Source organism: Adiantum capillus-veneris, chromosome 11, assembly GCF_014529385.1.
Source record: "Adiantum capillus-veneris isolate H3 chromosome 11, ASM1452938v2, whole genome shotgun sequence".
NCBI classification, from domain to species: domain Eukaryota; kingdom Viridiplantae; phylum Streptophyta; class Polypodiopsida; order Polypodiales; family Pteridaceae; genus Adiantum; species Adiantum capillus-veneris.
Window position 1 is genome coordinate 17356585 of NC_140941.1, and position 18861 is coordinate 17375445.

The following is an 18861-nucleotide window of genomic DNA, read 5'->3' on the forward strand; positions in this document are numbered from 1 at the left end:
CCCACATATTCTTAATATAATGACATAGAGTGCAAAAGTGGTGAATCTTGAGACCAAACCACTCAGGCTACTACCAATAATAGCTTGGACAAGTTTTGGACCTTGAATGTAAACCCCTCATATACGACATATCATGGGTTTAATGTTTTTTGTTGGAGCCTACCATCTTGGAGACATTGTGCAGCTTGCTTCTCGTTATGTTTCAATGGAGCCTATCTTGGACAAATGGTGGAGCATCCTTCTCTCCATGTTTCAATGGAGCCTAGCTTGGACAAGTGGTGGACCTTTGATCCTCTCTCTGTTTCAATAGAGTTAGCTTGGACAAGTGGTGGAGCTTGGAACCAAACCCCCATATAAAACCTATCATGGTCACTCCAAGTGGTAAGAAAGAATAACCTTTAAGATATAAACTTATAGGTTGGACAAGTGGTGGACCTTAACACCCACATATTATTAATATAATGACATAGAGTGGAAAAGTGGTGAATCTTGAGACCAAACCACTCATGCTACTAGCGATAATAGCTTGGACAAGTGGTGGCCCTTGAATGTAAACCCCCCATGTACAAAATATCATGGGTTTAAGGTATTTCAATGGAGATTAGCATCTTGGAGACATGGTGTAGCTTGCTTCTCTTCATGTTTCAATGGAGCGTATCTTGGACAAATGGTAGAGCATCCTTCTCTCCATGTTTTAATGGACCCTAGCTTGGGCAAGTGGTGGATCTTTGCTTCTCTCTATGTTTCAATAGAGTTTTCTTGGACAAGTGGTGGACCTTGGAACCAAACCCCCATGTAAAACCTATCATAGTCACTCCAAGTGGTGAGAAAGAATAACCCTTAAGATATAGACTTATAGGTTGGACAAGTGGTGGACCTTAACACCCACATATTCTTAATATAATGACATAGAGTGGAAAAGTGGTGAATCCTGAGACCAAACCACTCATGCTACTAAGGATAATAGGTTGGACAAGTGGTGGACCTTGAATGTATACCCCCATATACGCAATATCATGGGTTTAAGGTATTTCAATGGAGCCTAGCATCTTGGAGACATGGTGCAGCTTGCTTCTCTTCATGTTTCAATGGAGCCTATCTTTGACAAATGGTGGAGCATCCTTCTCTCCATGTTTCAATGGAGCCTAGCTTGGACAAGTGGTGGAACTTTTCTTCTCTCTATGTTTCAATAGATTTAGCTTGGACAAGTCGTGGGCCTTGTAACCAAACTCCCATGTAAAACCTATTATGGTAACTCGAAGTGGTGAGAAAGAATAAAGTTTAAGATATAGCCTTAAAGGTTGGACAAGTGGTGGACCTTAGCACCCAGATATTCTTAACATAATGACATAGAGTGGAAAAGTGGTGAATCTTGAGACCAAACCACTCATGCTACTAGAGATAATAGGTTGGACAAGTGGTGGACCTTTGCTTCTCTCTATGTTTCAATAGAGTTTTCTTGGACAAGTGGTGGACCTTGGAACCAAACCCCCATGTAAAACCTATCATAGTCACTCCAAGTGGTGAGAAAGAATAACCCTTAAGATATAGACTTATAGGTTGGACAAGTGGTGGACCTTAACACCCACATATTCTGAATATAATGACATAGAGTGGAAAAGTGGTGAATCCTTAGACAAAGCCACTCATGCTACTAGCGATAATTGCTTGGACAAGTATCGGCCCTTGAATGTAAACCTCCCATGTACAAAATATCCTGGGTTTAAGGTATTTCAATGGAGCCTAGCATCTTGGAGACATATTGCAGCTTGCTTCTCTTCATTTTTTGATGGAGCCTATCTTGGACAAATGGTGGAGCATCCTTCTCTCCATGTTTCAATGGACCCTAGCTTGGACAAGTGGTGGACCTTTGCTTCTCTCTATGATTCAATAGAGTTAGCTTGGACAAGTGGTGGACCTTGGAACTCAATCCCCCATGTAAAACCTATCATGGTCACTCCAAGTGGTGAGAAAGAATAACCTTTAAAATATAGCCTTATAGGTTGGACAAGTGATGGACCTTAACACCCAAATATTCTTAATATAATGACATAGAGTGAAAAAGTGGTGAATTTTAAGACAAAACCACTCATGCTACTAGCGATACTAGCTTGGACAAGTGGTGGAACTTGAACGTAAACCCCCCATGTTTCAATAGACTTAGCTTCGACAAATGCTGGAGCATCGTTCTCTGCATCTTTCAATGGAGCCTAGCTTGGACAAGTAGTGGACCTTTGTTTCTCTCTATGTTTCAATAGAGTTAGCTTGGACAAGTTGTGGACCTTGGAACCAAACCCCCATGTAAAACCTATCATGTTCACTCCAAGTGGTGAGAAAGAATAACCTTAATGATATATCCTTATAGGTTGTACAGGTTGTGGACGTTAACACCCAGATATTCTTAGTATAATGGCATAGAGTGGAAAAGTGGTGAATCTTGAGAGCAAACTAATCATGCTACTAGCGATAATAGGTTGGACAAGTGGTGGACCTTGAATGTAAACCCCCCATCTACGAAATATCGTGGGTTTAAGGTATTTAGATGGAGCCTTACATCTTGGAGACATGGTGCACCTTGCTTCTCTTCATGTTTCAATGGAGCCTATCTTGGACAAATGGTGGAGCATCCTTCTCTCCATGTTTCAATGGACCCTAGCTTGCACAAGTGGTGGACCTTTGTTTCTCTCTATGTTTCAATAGAGTTAGATTAGACAATTGGTGGACCTTGGAACCAAACCCCAATGTAAAACCTATCATGGTAACTCCAAGTCGTGAGAAAGAATAACCTTTAAGATATAGCCTTATAGGTTGGACAAGTGGTGGACCTTAACACCCAGATATCCATAATATAATGACATAGAGTGATAAAGTGGTGAATCTTGAGACCAAACCACTCATGCTACTAGCGGTAATAGCTTGGACAAGTGGTGGACCTTGAACGTAAACCCCCCATGTGTCAATAGTGTTAGCTTCGAGAAATGATGGAGCATCCTTCTCTCCATATTTCAATGGAGCCTAGCTTAGACAAGTGGTGAACCTTTGCTTGTCTCTATAATTCAATAGAGTTAGCTTGGACAAGTGGTGGAACTTGAAACCAAACCCCCATGTAAAACCTAGTATGGTCACTCCAAGTGGTAAGAAAGAATAACCTTTAAGATGTAGCCTTATAGGTTGTACAAGTGGTGGACCTTAACACCCACATATTCTTAATATAATGACATAGAGTGGAAAAGTGGTGAATCTTGAGACCAAACCACTCAGGCTACTACCAATAATAGCTTGGACAAGTTTTGGACCTTGAATGTAAACCGCTCATCTACGAGATATCATGGGGTTAATGTTTTTCGATGGAGCCTAGCATCTTGGAGACATGGTGCAGCTTGCTTCTCGTCATGTTTCAATTGAGCCTATCTTGGACAAATGGTGGAGCATCCTTCTCTCCATGTTTCAATGGAGCCTAGCTTGGACAAGTGGTGGACCTTTTCTTCTCTCTCTGTTTCAATAGAGTTAGCTTGGACAAAGTGTGGATCTTGGAACCAAACCCCCATATAAAACCTATCATGGTCACTCCAAGTGGTAAGAAACAATATCCTTTAAGATATAGACTTATAGGTTGGACAAGTGGTGGACCTTGAATGTAAACCCCCCATCTACGAAATATCGTGGGTTTAAGGTATTTAGATGGAGCCTAGCATCTTGGAGACTTGGTGCACCTTACTTCTCTTCATGTTTCAATGGAGCCTATCTTGGACAAATGGTGGAGCATCCTTCTCTCCATGTTTCAATGGACCCTAGCTTGGACAAGTGGTGGACCTTTGCTTCTCTCTATGTTTCAATAGAGTTAGCTTGGACAAGTGGTGGACCTTGGAACCAAACCCCAATGTAAAACCTATGATGGTCACTCCAAGTCGTGAGAAAGAATAACCTTTAACACTAGGTTGGTAACCTAACAGGACATAAAAGTGTCCTTTCAGGGTTTTGAAAAAAACCTTCAAAACCATAGTAGATCCACTCATTTTGTAAAATCCTTTCATGAGGTCTACACATGGAAAAAATAAGAAACTTGTAAAATTTCTCAACTTTTGGTCACACCAAGCCTCCAAAGTTGATGGACCAGTGCATTTTCATCAAAACAGTAATTTCTTACGTTTTGTTACATAAAAATAAGATTAGGGATTTTTTTAGGACTTGAGATAAATTCCCTAGTTAACTTCAATGGGTTGGTGATCAGAACATATGATTGCTTCTCACTCACTATTTTTTGTTTTACCAAAATAAATAGGTACAAAAAAATTGAATTTTTACCATTCTGCAAACCTATCATCAAAGTTTCTATAGCCACACTCAATACAAATAATATATGCATGTTTTGTTAGTTCCCTATTGTCGTTTATGTTCATAAGAAGCCATGGAGCATGTCAAAAGAATAATACATCTCTTACCAAGGGGAATCTTGGGGACAAAGATGAAGTGCTAAATACAGCAAACATGAAAAAACTGGGTTCAACATTATGAGTTATAGAATCCCATAGAAACTATTCAATATCTAACCAAATTTGATCCTTGTGACTAGATATGGCTACTACCTACAAAATGCATGTAGTTATCACAAGAAACTAACAATATTGAAAAAGCTATACTTGATATACTAGAATGTTTCGTTTTCTTCTATAATTGAAAAAATCAACCATCGTTGTATACTATGCAAAATAGGGTATTAGGTGCCCCAAAACTCAAGGAATATTAGCTTTATATTACAATATGCGACATAGAAAATCAAAAATGCATTTGGATATCATTAAATCCACCAAAAAAATCATAGAAGGGCTAAAATTGGCTAAAAAACAGGATTTGACAATTTTTGTAATTTGGTCATAACTTACAACTTTAATATTTATTTCTCCCTAGAAGAATCAGGACATGTTGAGGCCTACTAAAGATAGTTCTCTAGCATTGTAGACCTCCCGAAAATGCATTCTAGAGTGGTATAGTTGCAAAATGTTGAAAAAAGCCAAAAACAGGACCCGTTTTTTCACACAGTTTAGGTTGTGAAATGTTGTGCAAGGACAAGGTTAAAGATGGAATTGATATTCCAAAAAAATGTCGAGTTTTTTTCAGCTCATGAAACAACTTTCTAGATAGATAGCACCTCAAAATCCATTTTGAAACTCTTGACATAATTCAAGAAAAATGGTCACTTAACAGGACATAAAAGTGTCCCATTACCAACCTAGTGTTAAGATATAGTCTTATCGGTTGGACAAGTGGTGGACCTTAACACCCAAATATTCTTAACATAATGACATAGAGTGAAAAAGTGGTGATTCTTGAGACAAAACCACTCATGCTACTAGCGGTAATAGCTTCGCAAAGTGGTGGACCTTGAACGTAAACCCCCCATGTTTCAATAGAGTTAGATTCGACAAATGGTGGAGCATCCTTCTCTCCATGTTTCAATGGAGCCTAGCTTGGACAAGTGGTGGACCTTTGCTTCTCTCTATGATTCAATAGAGTTAGCTTGGACAAGTGGTGGAACGTGGAACCAAACCCCCATGTAAAACCTATCATGGTCACTCCAAGTGGTACGAAAGAATAACCTTTAAGATGTAGCCTTATAGGTTGGACAAGTGGTGGACCTTAACACCCACATATTCTTAATATAATGACATAGAGTGGAAAGGTGGTGAGTCTTGAGACCAAACCACTCAGGCTACTACCAATAATAGCTTGGACAAGTTTTGGACCTTGAATGTAAACCCCTCATCTACGACATATCATGGGTTTAATGTTTTTCGATGGACCTAGCATCTTGGAGACATGGTGTAGCTTGCTTCTCGTCATGTTTCAATGGAGCCTATCTTGGACAAATGGTGGAGCATCCTTCTCTCCATGTTTCAATAGAGCCTAGCTTGGACAAGTGGTGGACCTTTAATCCTCTCTCTGTTTCAATAGAGTTAGCTTGGACAAGTGGTGGAGCTTGTAACCAAACCCTAATATAAAACCTATCATGGTCACTCCAAGTGGTAAGAAAGAATAACCTTTAAGATATAAACTTATAGGTTGGACAAGTAGTGGACCTTAACACCCACATATTCTTAATATAATGACATAGAGTGGAAAAGTGGTGAATCTTGAGACAAAACCACTCATCCTACTAGTGATAATAGCTTGGATAAGTGGTGGCCCTTGAATGTAAACCCCCCATGTACAAAATATCCTGGGTTTAAGGTATTTCGATGAAGCCTAGCATCTTGGAGACATGGTGCAGCTTGCTTCTCTTCATGTTTTGATGGAGCCTATCTTCCACCAATGGGGGATCATCCTTCTCTAAATGTCTGAATGGAGCCTAGCTTGGACAAGTGGTGGACCTTTGCTTCTCTCTATGTTTCCATAGAGTTAGCTTGGACAAGTGGTGGACCCTGGAACCAAACCCCCATGTAAAACATATCATGGTCATTCCAAGTGGTGATAAATAATACCCTTTAAGATCTAGCCTTATAGGTTGGACAAGTGGTCGACCTTAAAACCTAGATCTTCTTAATATAACAACATAGAGTGGAAAAGTGGTGAATCCTGAGGCCAAACCACTCATGCTACTAAGGATAATAGGTTGGACAAGTGGTGGACCTTGAATGTATACCCCCATGTACGAAATATCATGGGTTTAAGGTATTTCAATGGAGCCTAGCATCTTGGAGACATGGTGCAGCTTGCTTCTCTTCTTGTTTCAATGGAGCCTATCTTTGACAAATGGTGGAGCATCCTTCTCTCCATGTTTCAATGGAGCCTAGCTTGGACAAGTGGTGGACCTTTGCTTCTCTCTATGTTTCAATAGATTTAGCTTGGACAAGTGGTGGGCCTTGTAACAAAACTCCCATGTAAAACCTATCATGGTAACTCCAAGTGGTGAGAAAGAATAAAGTTTAAGATATAGCCTTATAGGCTGGACAAGTGGTGGACCTTAGCACCCAGATATTTTTAATATAATGACATAGAGTGGAAAAGTGGTGAATCTTGAGACCAAACCACTCATGCTACTAGAGATAATAGGTTGGACAAGTGGTGGACCTTGAATGTAAACCCCCCATGTACGAAATATCATGGGTTTAAGGTATTTCAATGGAGATTAGCATCTTGGAGACATGGTGTAGCTTGCTTCTCTTCATGTTTCAATGGAGCGTATCTTGGACAAATGGTGGAGCATCCTTCTCTCCATGTTTCAATGGACCCTAGCTTGGAAAAGTGGTGGACCTTTGCTTCTCTCTATGTTTCAATAGAGTTTTCTTGGACAAGTGGTGGACCTTGGAACCAAACCCCCATGTAAAACCTATCATAGTCACTCCAAGTGGTGAGAAAGAATAACCCTTAAGATATAGCCTTATAGGTTGGACAAGTGGTGGACGTCAACACCGAAATATTCTTAATATAATGACATAGAGTGAAAAAGTGGTGAATCTTGATACTAAACCACTCATGCTACTAGCGTTAATAGGTTGGACAAGTGGTGGACCTTGAATGTAAACCCCCCACGTTTCAATAGAGTTAGCTTCGACAAATGATAGAGCATCCTTCTCTCCATATTTCAATGGAGCCTAGATTGGACAAGTGGTGGACCTTTGTTTCTCTCTATGGTTCAATAGAGTTAGCTTGGACAAGTGGTGGACCTTGGAACCAAACCCCCATGTAAAACATATCATGGACATTTCAAGTGGTGAGAAATAATACCCTTTAAGATATACCCTTATAGGTTAGACAAGTGGTCGACCTTAACACACAGATCTTCTTAACGTAATGACATAGAGTGGAAAAGTGGTGAATCTTGAGACCAAACCACTCATGCTACTAGAGATAATAGGTTGGACAAGTGGTGGACCTTGAATGTAAACTCCCCATGTACAAAATATCGTGGGTGTAAGGTATTTCAATGGATCTTAGCATCTTGGAGACATGGTGCAGCTTGCTTCTGTTCATGTTTCAATGGAGCCTATCTTGGACAAATGGTGGAGCATCCTTCTCTCCATGTTTAAATGGACCCTAGCTTGGACAAGTGGTGGACCTTTGCTTCTCTCTATGTTTCAATAGAGTTATCTTGGACAAGTGGTGGACCTTGGAACCAAACCCCCATGTAAAACCTATCATGGTCATTCCAAGTGGTCAGAAAGAATACCCTTTAAGATATAGCCTTATAGGTTGGACAAGTGGTGGACCGTAACACCCAGATCTTCTTAATATAATGACATAGAGTGGAAAAGTGGTGAATCTTGAGACCAAACCACTCATGCTACTAGTGATAATAGGTTGGACAAGTGGTGGACCTTGAATGTAAACCCCCCATGTACGAAATATCATGGGTTTAGGATATTTCAATGGAGCCTAGCATTTTGGAGACATGGTGCAGCTTGCTTCTCTTCATGTTTCAATCGAGCCTGGCTTGGACAAATGGTGGAGCATCCTTCTCTCCATGTTTCAATGGAGCCTAGCTTGGACAAGTGGTGGACCTTTTATTCTCTCTATGTTTCAATAGAGTTAGCTTGGACAAGTGGTGGACCTTGGAACTAGACCCCTATGTAAAACCTATCATGTGCATTCCAAGTGGTGGTAAATAATATCATTTTAGATATAGCCTTATAGGTTGGACAAGTGGTGGACCTTAACACTCAGATCTTCTTAATATAATGACATAGAGTGGAAAAAATGTGAATCTTGAGATCAAAACCACTCATGCTACTAGGGAGAATAGGTTGGACAAGTGGTGGACCTTGAATTTAAGCCCCACATATACAAAATATCATGGGTTTAAGGTATTTCAATGGAGCCTAGCATCTCGAAGACATGGTGCATATTGCTTCTCTTCATGTTTCAATGGAGCCTATTTTGGACAAATGGTGGAGCATCCTTCTCTCCTTGTTTCAATGGACCCTAGATTGGACAAGTAGTGGACCTTTTCTTCTCGCTATGTTTCAATATAGTTAGCCTATATTAGACAATTAGTAGACCTCGAATCTCTCCATGTTGTCTAGAGATGAGCTTGGACAAGTGGTGGACCTTACTTCTCCCTTCCCTTAGTTTACTAGCTTAAAAGATTACTATGTATACTTGCTTAGATCTAACTTGAACAAGTGGTGGACCTTGTATTCACACAAACTTAATTCATTACAAAAAAGTATATGCTAAAATAACATTTGGTTTTTTTTGTTTCAGGAAAGATGGCTCCAAAAAAACAGGTTGCAAGGGTTGCTGTCTTAGTTGACTATACTTGCAATGATGTTAGGAAATGGTATTTGGACATACATGGTATTGAGGGTGCACAATTTCATAAGGTGCATCTATTTATTACCAAAAAGGAGAATGATAGCTTGTTTGAAAATGTTGGACAAGTTGTGGAAGCATCTGTCTCTGTAGTTGATAATCATCCGGAGGTGGAATGCATTGACATTCTAGTTCCAATGAATCTAGAATTTCAACTATCTCCAGGAGCATATGCATTGGAGCGCATGTCTAGAAACAAAGAAGAGACAATGTTTTCTCGAGGATGGAAGTTTGCAGAATCAAATCCAAACATCACAGCAGATCAACTTCAACGCTCCATCATTGCCACACTACAACAAAAAAAGGTGAAAGCTTCACGACCTCCATCCACAAAGAAGCAAGCAAAAGTGAAAAAAGTAGCAGCTAAGCGAACTAGTTCCATTTTGGATGTAGACAAGGCATCTTTGGCATCCTCATCAACAAAGGGTTCAATGTCAAAGATGAGAATTGTGGATCCAGATGTTTTAGAAGCTGAGGCCATGAAAGGACAAGAAAAAGATACAGGTGGAATGAATAAGTACATAAATTATTTTCCTTTCCAATATAGGGAATTTGATATCCCTATTCAAAATTGTTGGCTTGCTCCTGATCACTATAATGCACGTATTATGGATAAAAAACACGCTGAAAGTGTGTTATTTGGATTTTCACGGAGTACGACCAAGCCTGTGGCAGTAGAAGAGGTAGATGAGCAAAAAATTAAAGATTATCATTATTGGATTCTTGATGGGCAGCATTCAATCTATGCTGCAAAAGTTTTGCTTCACAATGAACAAAACAACAAAGAGATATTTGAAAGACTGATTAGCGTGTATAAATTTAGAAAGGCTCGCATTGTTGTGAATGCTCCTCCATTTGTTGCAACTGCTATATCTGCCATTGCAAATGAGGAGGCTCAGGCACTGTATGTCAAGCAACCTTACAACCAAATATTGAGACATTTACGGAGTCAATGGATCTTCTCAGGACAACCACCAAAGGCAGCAAGTGGAATTGCAGAGGGACATGCATCTCTTGCCGGATGGGATGTAAGTTATTTTCTTTGTCTTTTTGATAGTGTTTAATTAACAAATCTTGCTCAATAGTTTAATTATTTCTCTATTTCTTTTTAGGCTTTTCTTTGATTGGCAAGAATGAGTGCATCAGCAAGTTGGATTGCTAAATAGGCACACATGGTCACGTACTCTGATTTAATTTATGATTGCTGGATAGAAATCATTGAAAATCTAGAAGAGGAGAATAAGAAACCCCCAACAACTGTATTTAGATACCTTTGTGGCCTTGAGGAATCAGAGGTAAAGACTATTCAAGAAGAGATTAGAGATGAGAAGATTTTACTTTCAAAGAGTGCAAAGGATGGTGATGCAACTGACATGTATGATCGAATCAAGCAGTTGAAGCAAGACAAATTGATTCAAGATGCACTTCTTGAAGGCTTCAACAATTTGAATGAGTCTTCACCATGTAAAGACTGGGAGGAGGTGGTCAAAATGTATAACATCAATGATGTTGTTTATAAAACAATTTTAATGCTATGCGAGGAATGGATCAAATCTAGTTTGACGCGTGGAACAAAGAAAATGGCTTTTCCAGATGGAGCAATAAAATACATGCAATGGGCAATTCACCTTCAAAAAGAGAAAACTGAGCCTAAAGATTTGCCATGGTCAATCTATGTGGTGAGCCTACAAATGGAAGGCAATCTCTACTTGATGCGCCACTTCAATAATAAAGTGCCTATTGGCTTATGTGTTTTAGATATGACAAAAAACGTTGGAGGCAATTTGAAGTGGAGTGAGGAGACATTTAACAATGCTTTGGATGGGATCTTGGCTATTGTTGGAGGGTCAACAGATCCTGGATTTGTCTTTCTTGCATTTGTGGATTTCACTAACTTCACGAAATTGCAATGTGCCTTTCACGCCATGGGAGATAATCTGCATCTCGTGCCGGATGGGATGTAAGTTATTTTCTTTGTCTTTTTGATAGTGTTTAATTAACAAATCTTGCTCAATAGTTTAATTATTTCTCTATTTCTTTTTAGGCTTTTCTTCGATTGGCAAGAATGAGTGCAGCAGCAAGTTGGATTGCTAAACAGGCACACATGGTCACGTACTTTGATTTAGTTTATGATTGCTGGATAGAAATCATTGAAAATCTAGAAGAGGAGAATAAGAAACCCCCAACAACTGTATTTAGATACCTTTGTGGCCTTGAGGAATCAGAGGTAAAGACTATTCAAGAAGAGATTAGAGATGAGAAGATTTTACTGTCAAAGAGTGCAAAGGATGGTGATGCAACTGACATGTACGATCGAATCAAGTAGTTGAAGCAAGACAAATTGATTCAAGATGCACTTCTTGAAGGCTTCAACGATTTGAATGAGTCTTCACCATGTAAAGACCGGGAGGAGGTGGTCAAAATGTATAACATCAATGATGTTGTTTATAAAATAGTTTTAATGCTATGCAAGGAATGGATCAAATCTAGTTTGACGCGTGGAACAAAGAAAATGGCTTTTCCAGATGGAGCAATAAAATACATGCAATGGGCAATTCACCTTCAAAAAGAGAAAACTGAGCCTAGAGATTTGCCATGGTCAATCTATGTGGTGAGCCTACAAATGGAAGGCAATCTCTACTTGATGCGCCACTTCAATAATAAAGTGCCTATTGGCTTATGTGTTTTAGATATGACAAAAAACGTTGGAGGAAATTTGAAGTGGAGTGAGGAGACATTTAACAATGCTTTGGATGGGATCTTGGCTATTGTTGGAGGGTCAACAGATCCTGGATTTGTCTTTCTTGCATTTGTGGATTTCACTAACTTCACAAAATTGCAATGTGCCTTTCACGCCATGGGAGATAATCTGAGCTACCATTGTTGTGGTGCATTGCATCACATTCCATCAGCTCCTTGCAAAGGAGCAATTCAATTCCTAAAAGTTATTGCCTTCTTGGGACAAGGCAATGCATTTGAAGACCTGAGAAGAAGATCAAACATCCCATGCCAATTGATTGTTCTCTTCTTCAAGTAGCAGATAACGATATGTCACATTTGCAATATTTGGAGGCCAAAAAAAGAGCTTTGGTCAAGCACTACATTCGTACATATTGTTTTGAAGACCGCAAGCTTGTTGATGTTTTTGGTGATGGCTCCTTGGTTGCACAAGAAGGAATACAACAGAAAAAAGAAGTTATATGCTTAATTGATAGTGTGGAGGAGGCAAAAAACGTGGAGACCATGCTGCTAGACTTTGCGAAGTCTCATGAAGATATAGAAAAATGGGCTGGACTTCAACAATCCACTTCGCAATCAGATGACATTGTGCCTGTTACAGAGGAGTGCTCTCCACAAAGAGAAGAAGAAGAACAACAACAACATCCTCTGTCAATGGAGGACTTTTTGGAAATGGAGACACGTATGTTTTGAGTTTCTTGTGCATGTTAATGTTTCTTGTTACTGATTTGATACTCTTAATGTTAGATTTTGCTTTATATAGTATTGATTGAGTTTGTATTTTTTATCTCAAGCATTCAAGGTTTGAATGTAAATAATAAATTACGTGAGTTTTTGAATGGTGGATCTTTAGACTAAAACTATAACATTTAATACTCACAAAGACTTAATTACTTAAGAGCTTGAACTCAATAAGTTTTGGACCTTTTATCGATACCCCCTTGATATGATACATTAGATCGTAGCATGGTTAAATGGTGATGCTTCATAAATTGACCCTAGCTTAGACAGGTGTTGGAGCCTAAATTTAAACTAACCTTGCTAGAAGGGAGCTTATGTTTGGACTTTGAGAACTAGCATAAGTAATCAATTAGAGCATAGATTAGACATGTGGTGGTGGCCTTAGAGACCAAAATCTTAATGAGCTTGGAAAGGTATTTAAGTACTGCAATTTACTTAGTTTTAGTACTCACTAAAGGCATAGCTTGACAAAAGGTGGACCTTACATGGATCCTAATTTCAAGAGGTGTGGTAGACCTTCAAACCAAGATCATATAGCTTGGACATGTGGTGGACCTTGCATGGAGACTAGTTTAGACAAGTGTGGTACACCTTGTAACCAACACCCATTTGTTATATTAGCTTGGACAAGTGGTGGACCTTGCTTTTATGTTTCAATGGAGCATATTTTGGACAGGTGGTAGACCTTGTTTCTCTCCATGCTTCAATGGAGAGAAACATTAGCTTGGACAAGTGGTGGACCTTGCTTTTATGTTTTAAAGGAGCATATTTCGGACAAGTGGTAGACATTGTTTCTCTCCATGGTTCAATGGAACCCACCTTAGACAAGTGAAGTACCTTGAAACCAAACCCCCATAATACAACCTACTAAATAGGTTGGAAAATTGGTGGTATATGAAACCATCCATGATAGAGCATAGTATAGGTGAAAACGTAGTGGTCCTTATATCAATTACCCATGCATAGCTTGGACAAGTGGTGGACCTTGATTCTCTCTATGTTTCAATGGATCCTATCTTGGACTATAGATATATCTTACTTATTTCCATGCTTCAATGGATTGTAGCTTGGATAAGGAGTGGACCTTCAAACAAAACTCCACAGCATAGCATATATTAACAATTCATGGGTTTTATAGAGATTTTCTTGCCTATTTTGGAGAGTTGGTACACCTTTATTCTCCATTCTTCAATGGATCTGAGGTTGGACAAGCGGAGCTGGAGAAGTGGTCAACCTTAAAATGAAACCTCCCATGCTACAACCCATCATAGATCGTATATGTAGTGGACCTTGAAACTCTTTTATGTCCCTAGCTTAGAGAAGCATTGCACTCTTTATTATCTCCATACATGAAGGCAAGGTTGGACAAGTGGTGGACCTTCAAACCAGAATCTCTATGCAATAATAGGCAAGTGGTAGAGCTTGTTTTCTCCATTTTCCAATGGAGCCTAGCTTAGACAAACAATGGAGCTTGCTTCTCTCCATGTTTCAATGGATCCTAGCTTAGAAAAGTGGTGGAGCTTTGATTCTCTCCATGTTCCAATGGACCATAGCTTAGACAAGTGGTAGACCGTGAAAAAACCCCCCGTATACAACATATTATGGAGTTTTCATGTTTCAATGGCACCTAGCTTGGAAAAATGGTAGAGCTTGCTTCTCTTTATGTTTCAATGGATCCAATCTTAGCCAAGTGGTGGACCTTGAAACAAGAATCCCCCCCCCCCCCCATGTACAACGTATTATGGGTTTTGAAAGCACTGGGAGAAAATAATAGCTTTGATAAGTGGTGGACCTTGCTTCTCTCCATGCTTCAATGGAGCCAAGGTTGGACACATGTTGGAGAGAAGATGGTTGCCCATGAAATAAGACCATGCATGCTATAATCAATCATATGTTGTACACATGGTGGACCTTGCAATTGTTTTATATGCCTAACTTGGACAATGTAAAGAATGAGGATGCAAGAGAGCTACACAAGACAAGCACAAAAACACACAGAGATGGAAAGCTTCTTCTTCTTCTTCTCAGAAAAGAGAGTACAAAATGACTAAGTGCTAAAGCTGAAAAGTAGCACATATGTACATGTGGTCACTAAGTGTGAACTCGCTAGAAGCGTACTAGGCTGGCACTATAAGTGTAGTCCTGTAAAGAATGAGGATGCAAGAGAGCTACACAAGACAAGCACAAAAACACACAGAGATGGAAAGCTTCTTCTTCTTCTTCTCAGAAAAGAGAGTACAAAATGACTAAGTGCTAAAGCTGAAAAGTAGCACATATGTACATGCGGTCACTAAGTGTGAACTCGCTAGAAGCGTACTAGGCTGGCACTATAAGTGTAGTCCAGCTGTAGAATCACTGGCAGAGATCCTCCGTGTCGGTCACCTAACGCGCCAGTGAGTAAATGCCGTAAGCGGCCAAGACCCGTAGTGGATGCCAGCTCAAGGTGTAGAGCTCGACATCTCAACACTCCCCCTCGAGCTCTGCATGTCGCAGAGTCCAAGCATAGTCCGGAAACGTCGAAGCTTCTCAGCTCCGAGGGCCTTGGTAAAGATATCCGTTATCTGCTCCTCTGTGCTGATGTAGACCAAGTCGATGTCGCCCGCCAACACTCGCTCTTGAACGTAGTGGTAATGGACCTCTATGTGTTTGGTCCTAGCATGGAACACTGGGTTCCTAGCCAACTGCATGCTGCTGAGGTTGTCACAATGAATGACAATCTGCTGGTCCACCTGCACTCCCAAGTCCTCAAGTAATGTGCGTAGCCAAGCTACCTCGCACGCCGCAACTGCTGCACCTCTGTACTCGGCCTCTGTGCTCGATAAAGCAACCGTAGGCTGCTTTTTGCTGCTCCAAGTAACAGCAGCACTCCCAAAAGAGAACATGAAGCCACTCGTAGATCTCCTATCAACAATGCTACCTGCCCAATCTGCATTTGTATACCCATACAATGCTAATGGTGCATCTGCTGCATAGAACAATGCGTAGTCAAGAGTCCCTTGCACATACCTAAGTGTGCGTCGTACTCCATCCAAATGTGGCTTCCTCGGAAGTTGCATGAACTGACTCTCCAAGCCTACTGTGTAGCTCAAGTCTGGCCTCGTGATAGTCAAGTAGATTAGACTACCCACAATCTTCCTGTACATGTTGACATCCTCAACAACATCACCCTTCTCTGCACTCAGCTTTGCATTCACATCCAAGGGAATAGAAATTGGCTTACAATCAGCCATACCATACTTTGACAACATGTCCAAAGCATACTGTCTCTGTGATAGCCATACACCCTCTGGAGTCCTGATCACCTCAATGCCAAGAAAGTAGTGCAACTCGCCCAAATCTTTCATTTCAAACTCCTGTTTGAGAAGACCCTTCACATGGTCAATCTCCATAGCATTGTCACCAACAATAATAAGGTCATCTACATATATGGTAATGACCACAATCCCCACATCACTCTCACGTACATAGAGTGAATGATCAGCATGAGCTCTCCTAAAACCAATACTGACAAGAGACTTGGCAATCCTGTCATACCATGCTCTAGAGCCCTGCTTCAAACCATACAAAGCTTTGAGAAGTCTGCATACATAATCTGGGTAACCTGGATCGACATAACCAGGTGGCTGATCCATATACACTTCCTCTTGCAACTCACCATTCAAGAAGGCATTCTTTACATCCATTTGATGCATAATCCATCCTCTAGATGCAGCCACTGCTATGACAGCTCTCACAGTCGTCATTTTTGCCACTGGAGCAAAGGTCTCCTCATAGTCTATGCTATATGTCTGTGCATAACCCTTTTTGACCAGCCTTGCCTTGTGACGCTCAATGTTACCATCAGCCTTATGCTTGGTTTTATACACCCATTTACAGCCAATTGCTTTCTTGCCACTTGGCAATGGCACCAACTCCCATGTGTCATTTGCTTCCAATGCAACCATCTCTTCATTCATTGCATCATCCCAATGCACATTTCCAACTGCATCCTCAAAACATGTGGGCTCCACATCCTGTATCACCTTAGCCATGTAGGCTTGGTGATGAGCTAGATACCCACCATAAGTCAATTTCTGAACTGGATTTCTGACTCTATTAGATCTGCGCGGTCCTTGGTCACTCCTTTGCCCTCTAGCATCTTCTTGTACTTTCCTTACACCAGGTGTCCTGACAGCCGGAATTCCAAATTCCTCATCAAGACTTTGTTCAGAACCATCTGAATCCATGTCTACATGTGAAAAACCTGATGATGCATCAACCATAAAGGGAGGTTCATCAACCTTTTCCTTTCCTTTTCGTGATACATTCCCTGTACCTGTTGGTGGAGTAACCTGCGTACGTAGTCTACCATTCCATGGTTTCTCAACAGAGCCACGAGAAGAGGGCTCTTGTGGTCCACGCAAAACCTGTGACTGTGGCCTCACATTTTGTACAACCACATCATCTTTTACATCAGCCCCAATAGTGCCATGTGCATTACTGTACCAGCTGCTCATCTCATCAAAGACTACATCTCTGCTCACTCGTAATTCTCGTGTAGTAGGATTGTAGCACCTGTACCCCTTTTGTTCAAGGGAATATCCCACAAGAATACATTTCTCTACTTTAGGATCCAATTTCCTACGAAACTCATCTGGTACATGCACGTAAGCTATGCAGCCAAACACTTTCAAGTGTGCCAAATCAGCCTTTGTACCTGTAAACTTTTCCTCAGGTGTTACATCATGCACCGCAGCTGTAGGTGTCCTGTTCATAATGTACACAGCTGTATTTACAGCTTCAGCGTAGAAATGATGAGGCATGTTCTTCTCATTCATCAATGCACGTGCAACCTCTGCAATGTGCCTGTTTTTCTTTTCTGCGACCCCATTCTGCTGTGGAGTATATCTGCATGTAAACTGCCTGTGTATACCATGCATTCGCAGAAAATCTGAAAAATCATTAGAGAAGTACTCTCCCCCTCCATCTGACCTCAATGTCTTGATTTGCATATCTGTCTCCTTCTCAATCATGACTTTGAATTCTTGAAAGTGACCAAACACTTCACTTTTGTTACGCATGAAGTAGACCCATACTTTCCTTGTATGGTCATCAATGAAAGAGACATAATACCTGCAACCATGTATACTTGCAGTATCGGTTGGACCCCAAACATCTGTGTGCACCACCTCAAGTGGCCTTTTACATACATTGCGCTCATGTGGAAATGAGCCCTTTGACTATTTTCCAAACTGGCATGCTGCAAACACTTTATGCATACCATCCACCTTGAATTTGGGCAAACCTTTTACAATCTGTTTTGATTGCATGCTGCGCAATCTCTGCTCATTGACATGGCCAATGCGTTTGTGCCAAATGTCAACATCAGCCACAACACCTGTTCCCTGTGCAAATAATGCAGCTTTTACCTCAGGCATGTCTACATTCAGCGTAAACATTCTGCCCACACATTTTTCCTCTGTGATCAGCTTACAGCCATTCTGGAAATCTTCTACATAACAGCCATTTGAATTGAAGCGAACCTGCAAACCCTGCTCAACCATTTGTCCAACAGAAACAAGATTCTTTGTAATGTTTGGGACATGAAGTACATCTGCTAAGTACTTTGATTTCCCACTCTTCGTATTTAGAGGTATGTCCCCTACATGAGCAATGGGGTGAGCTGTGTCATCTCCTGTCTGCACATAGCCTGGCACATCTAGTTTGCGCATATCTCTAAACCACTCTCCACGAGACGTCATGTGATTAGAGGCACCTGAATCCACATACCAAACATCATCTTGGGTGGAATTCTCTGCAGTCATTGTATTCATTACATGCTGCATAACAAACATGCGCTCCTTTTTGCTGTCATCTGCATCTCTGCTAGTAGATGCATAGTTGCCCTGTTCTCTCTTTCTACTTGCTTTTCCCTTTGGACAGTCACGTGACATGTGACCTCTTTCACCACAAGTCCAACATTCTCTACTATCTGGAGTATGTTGCTGCCTGCTTGATCCTGCACCATGACCTCTTTGACTCCCCCTGCCTTGAGACTGGTTTCCCCTACCACCTGTATTGTTTTGATTTGAT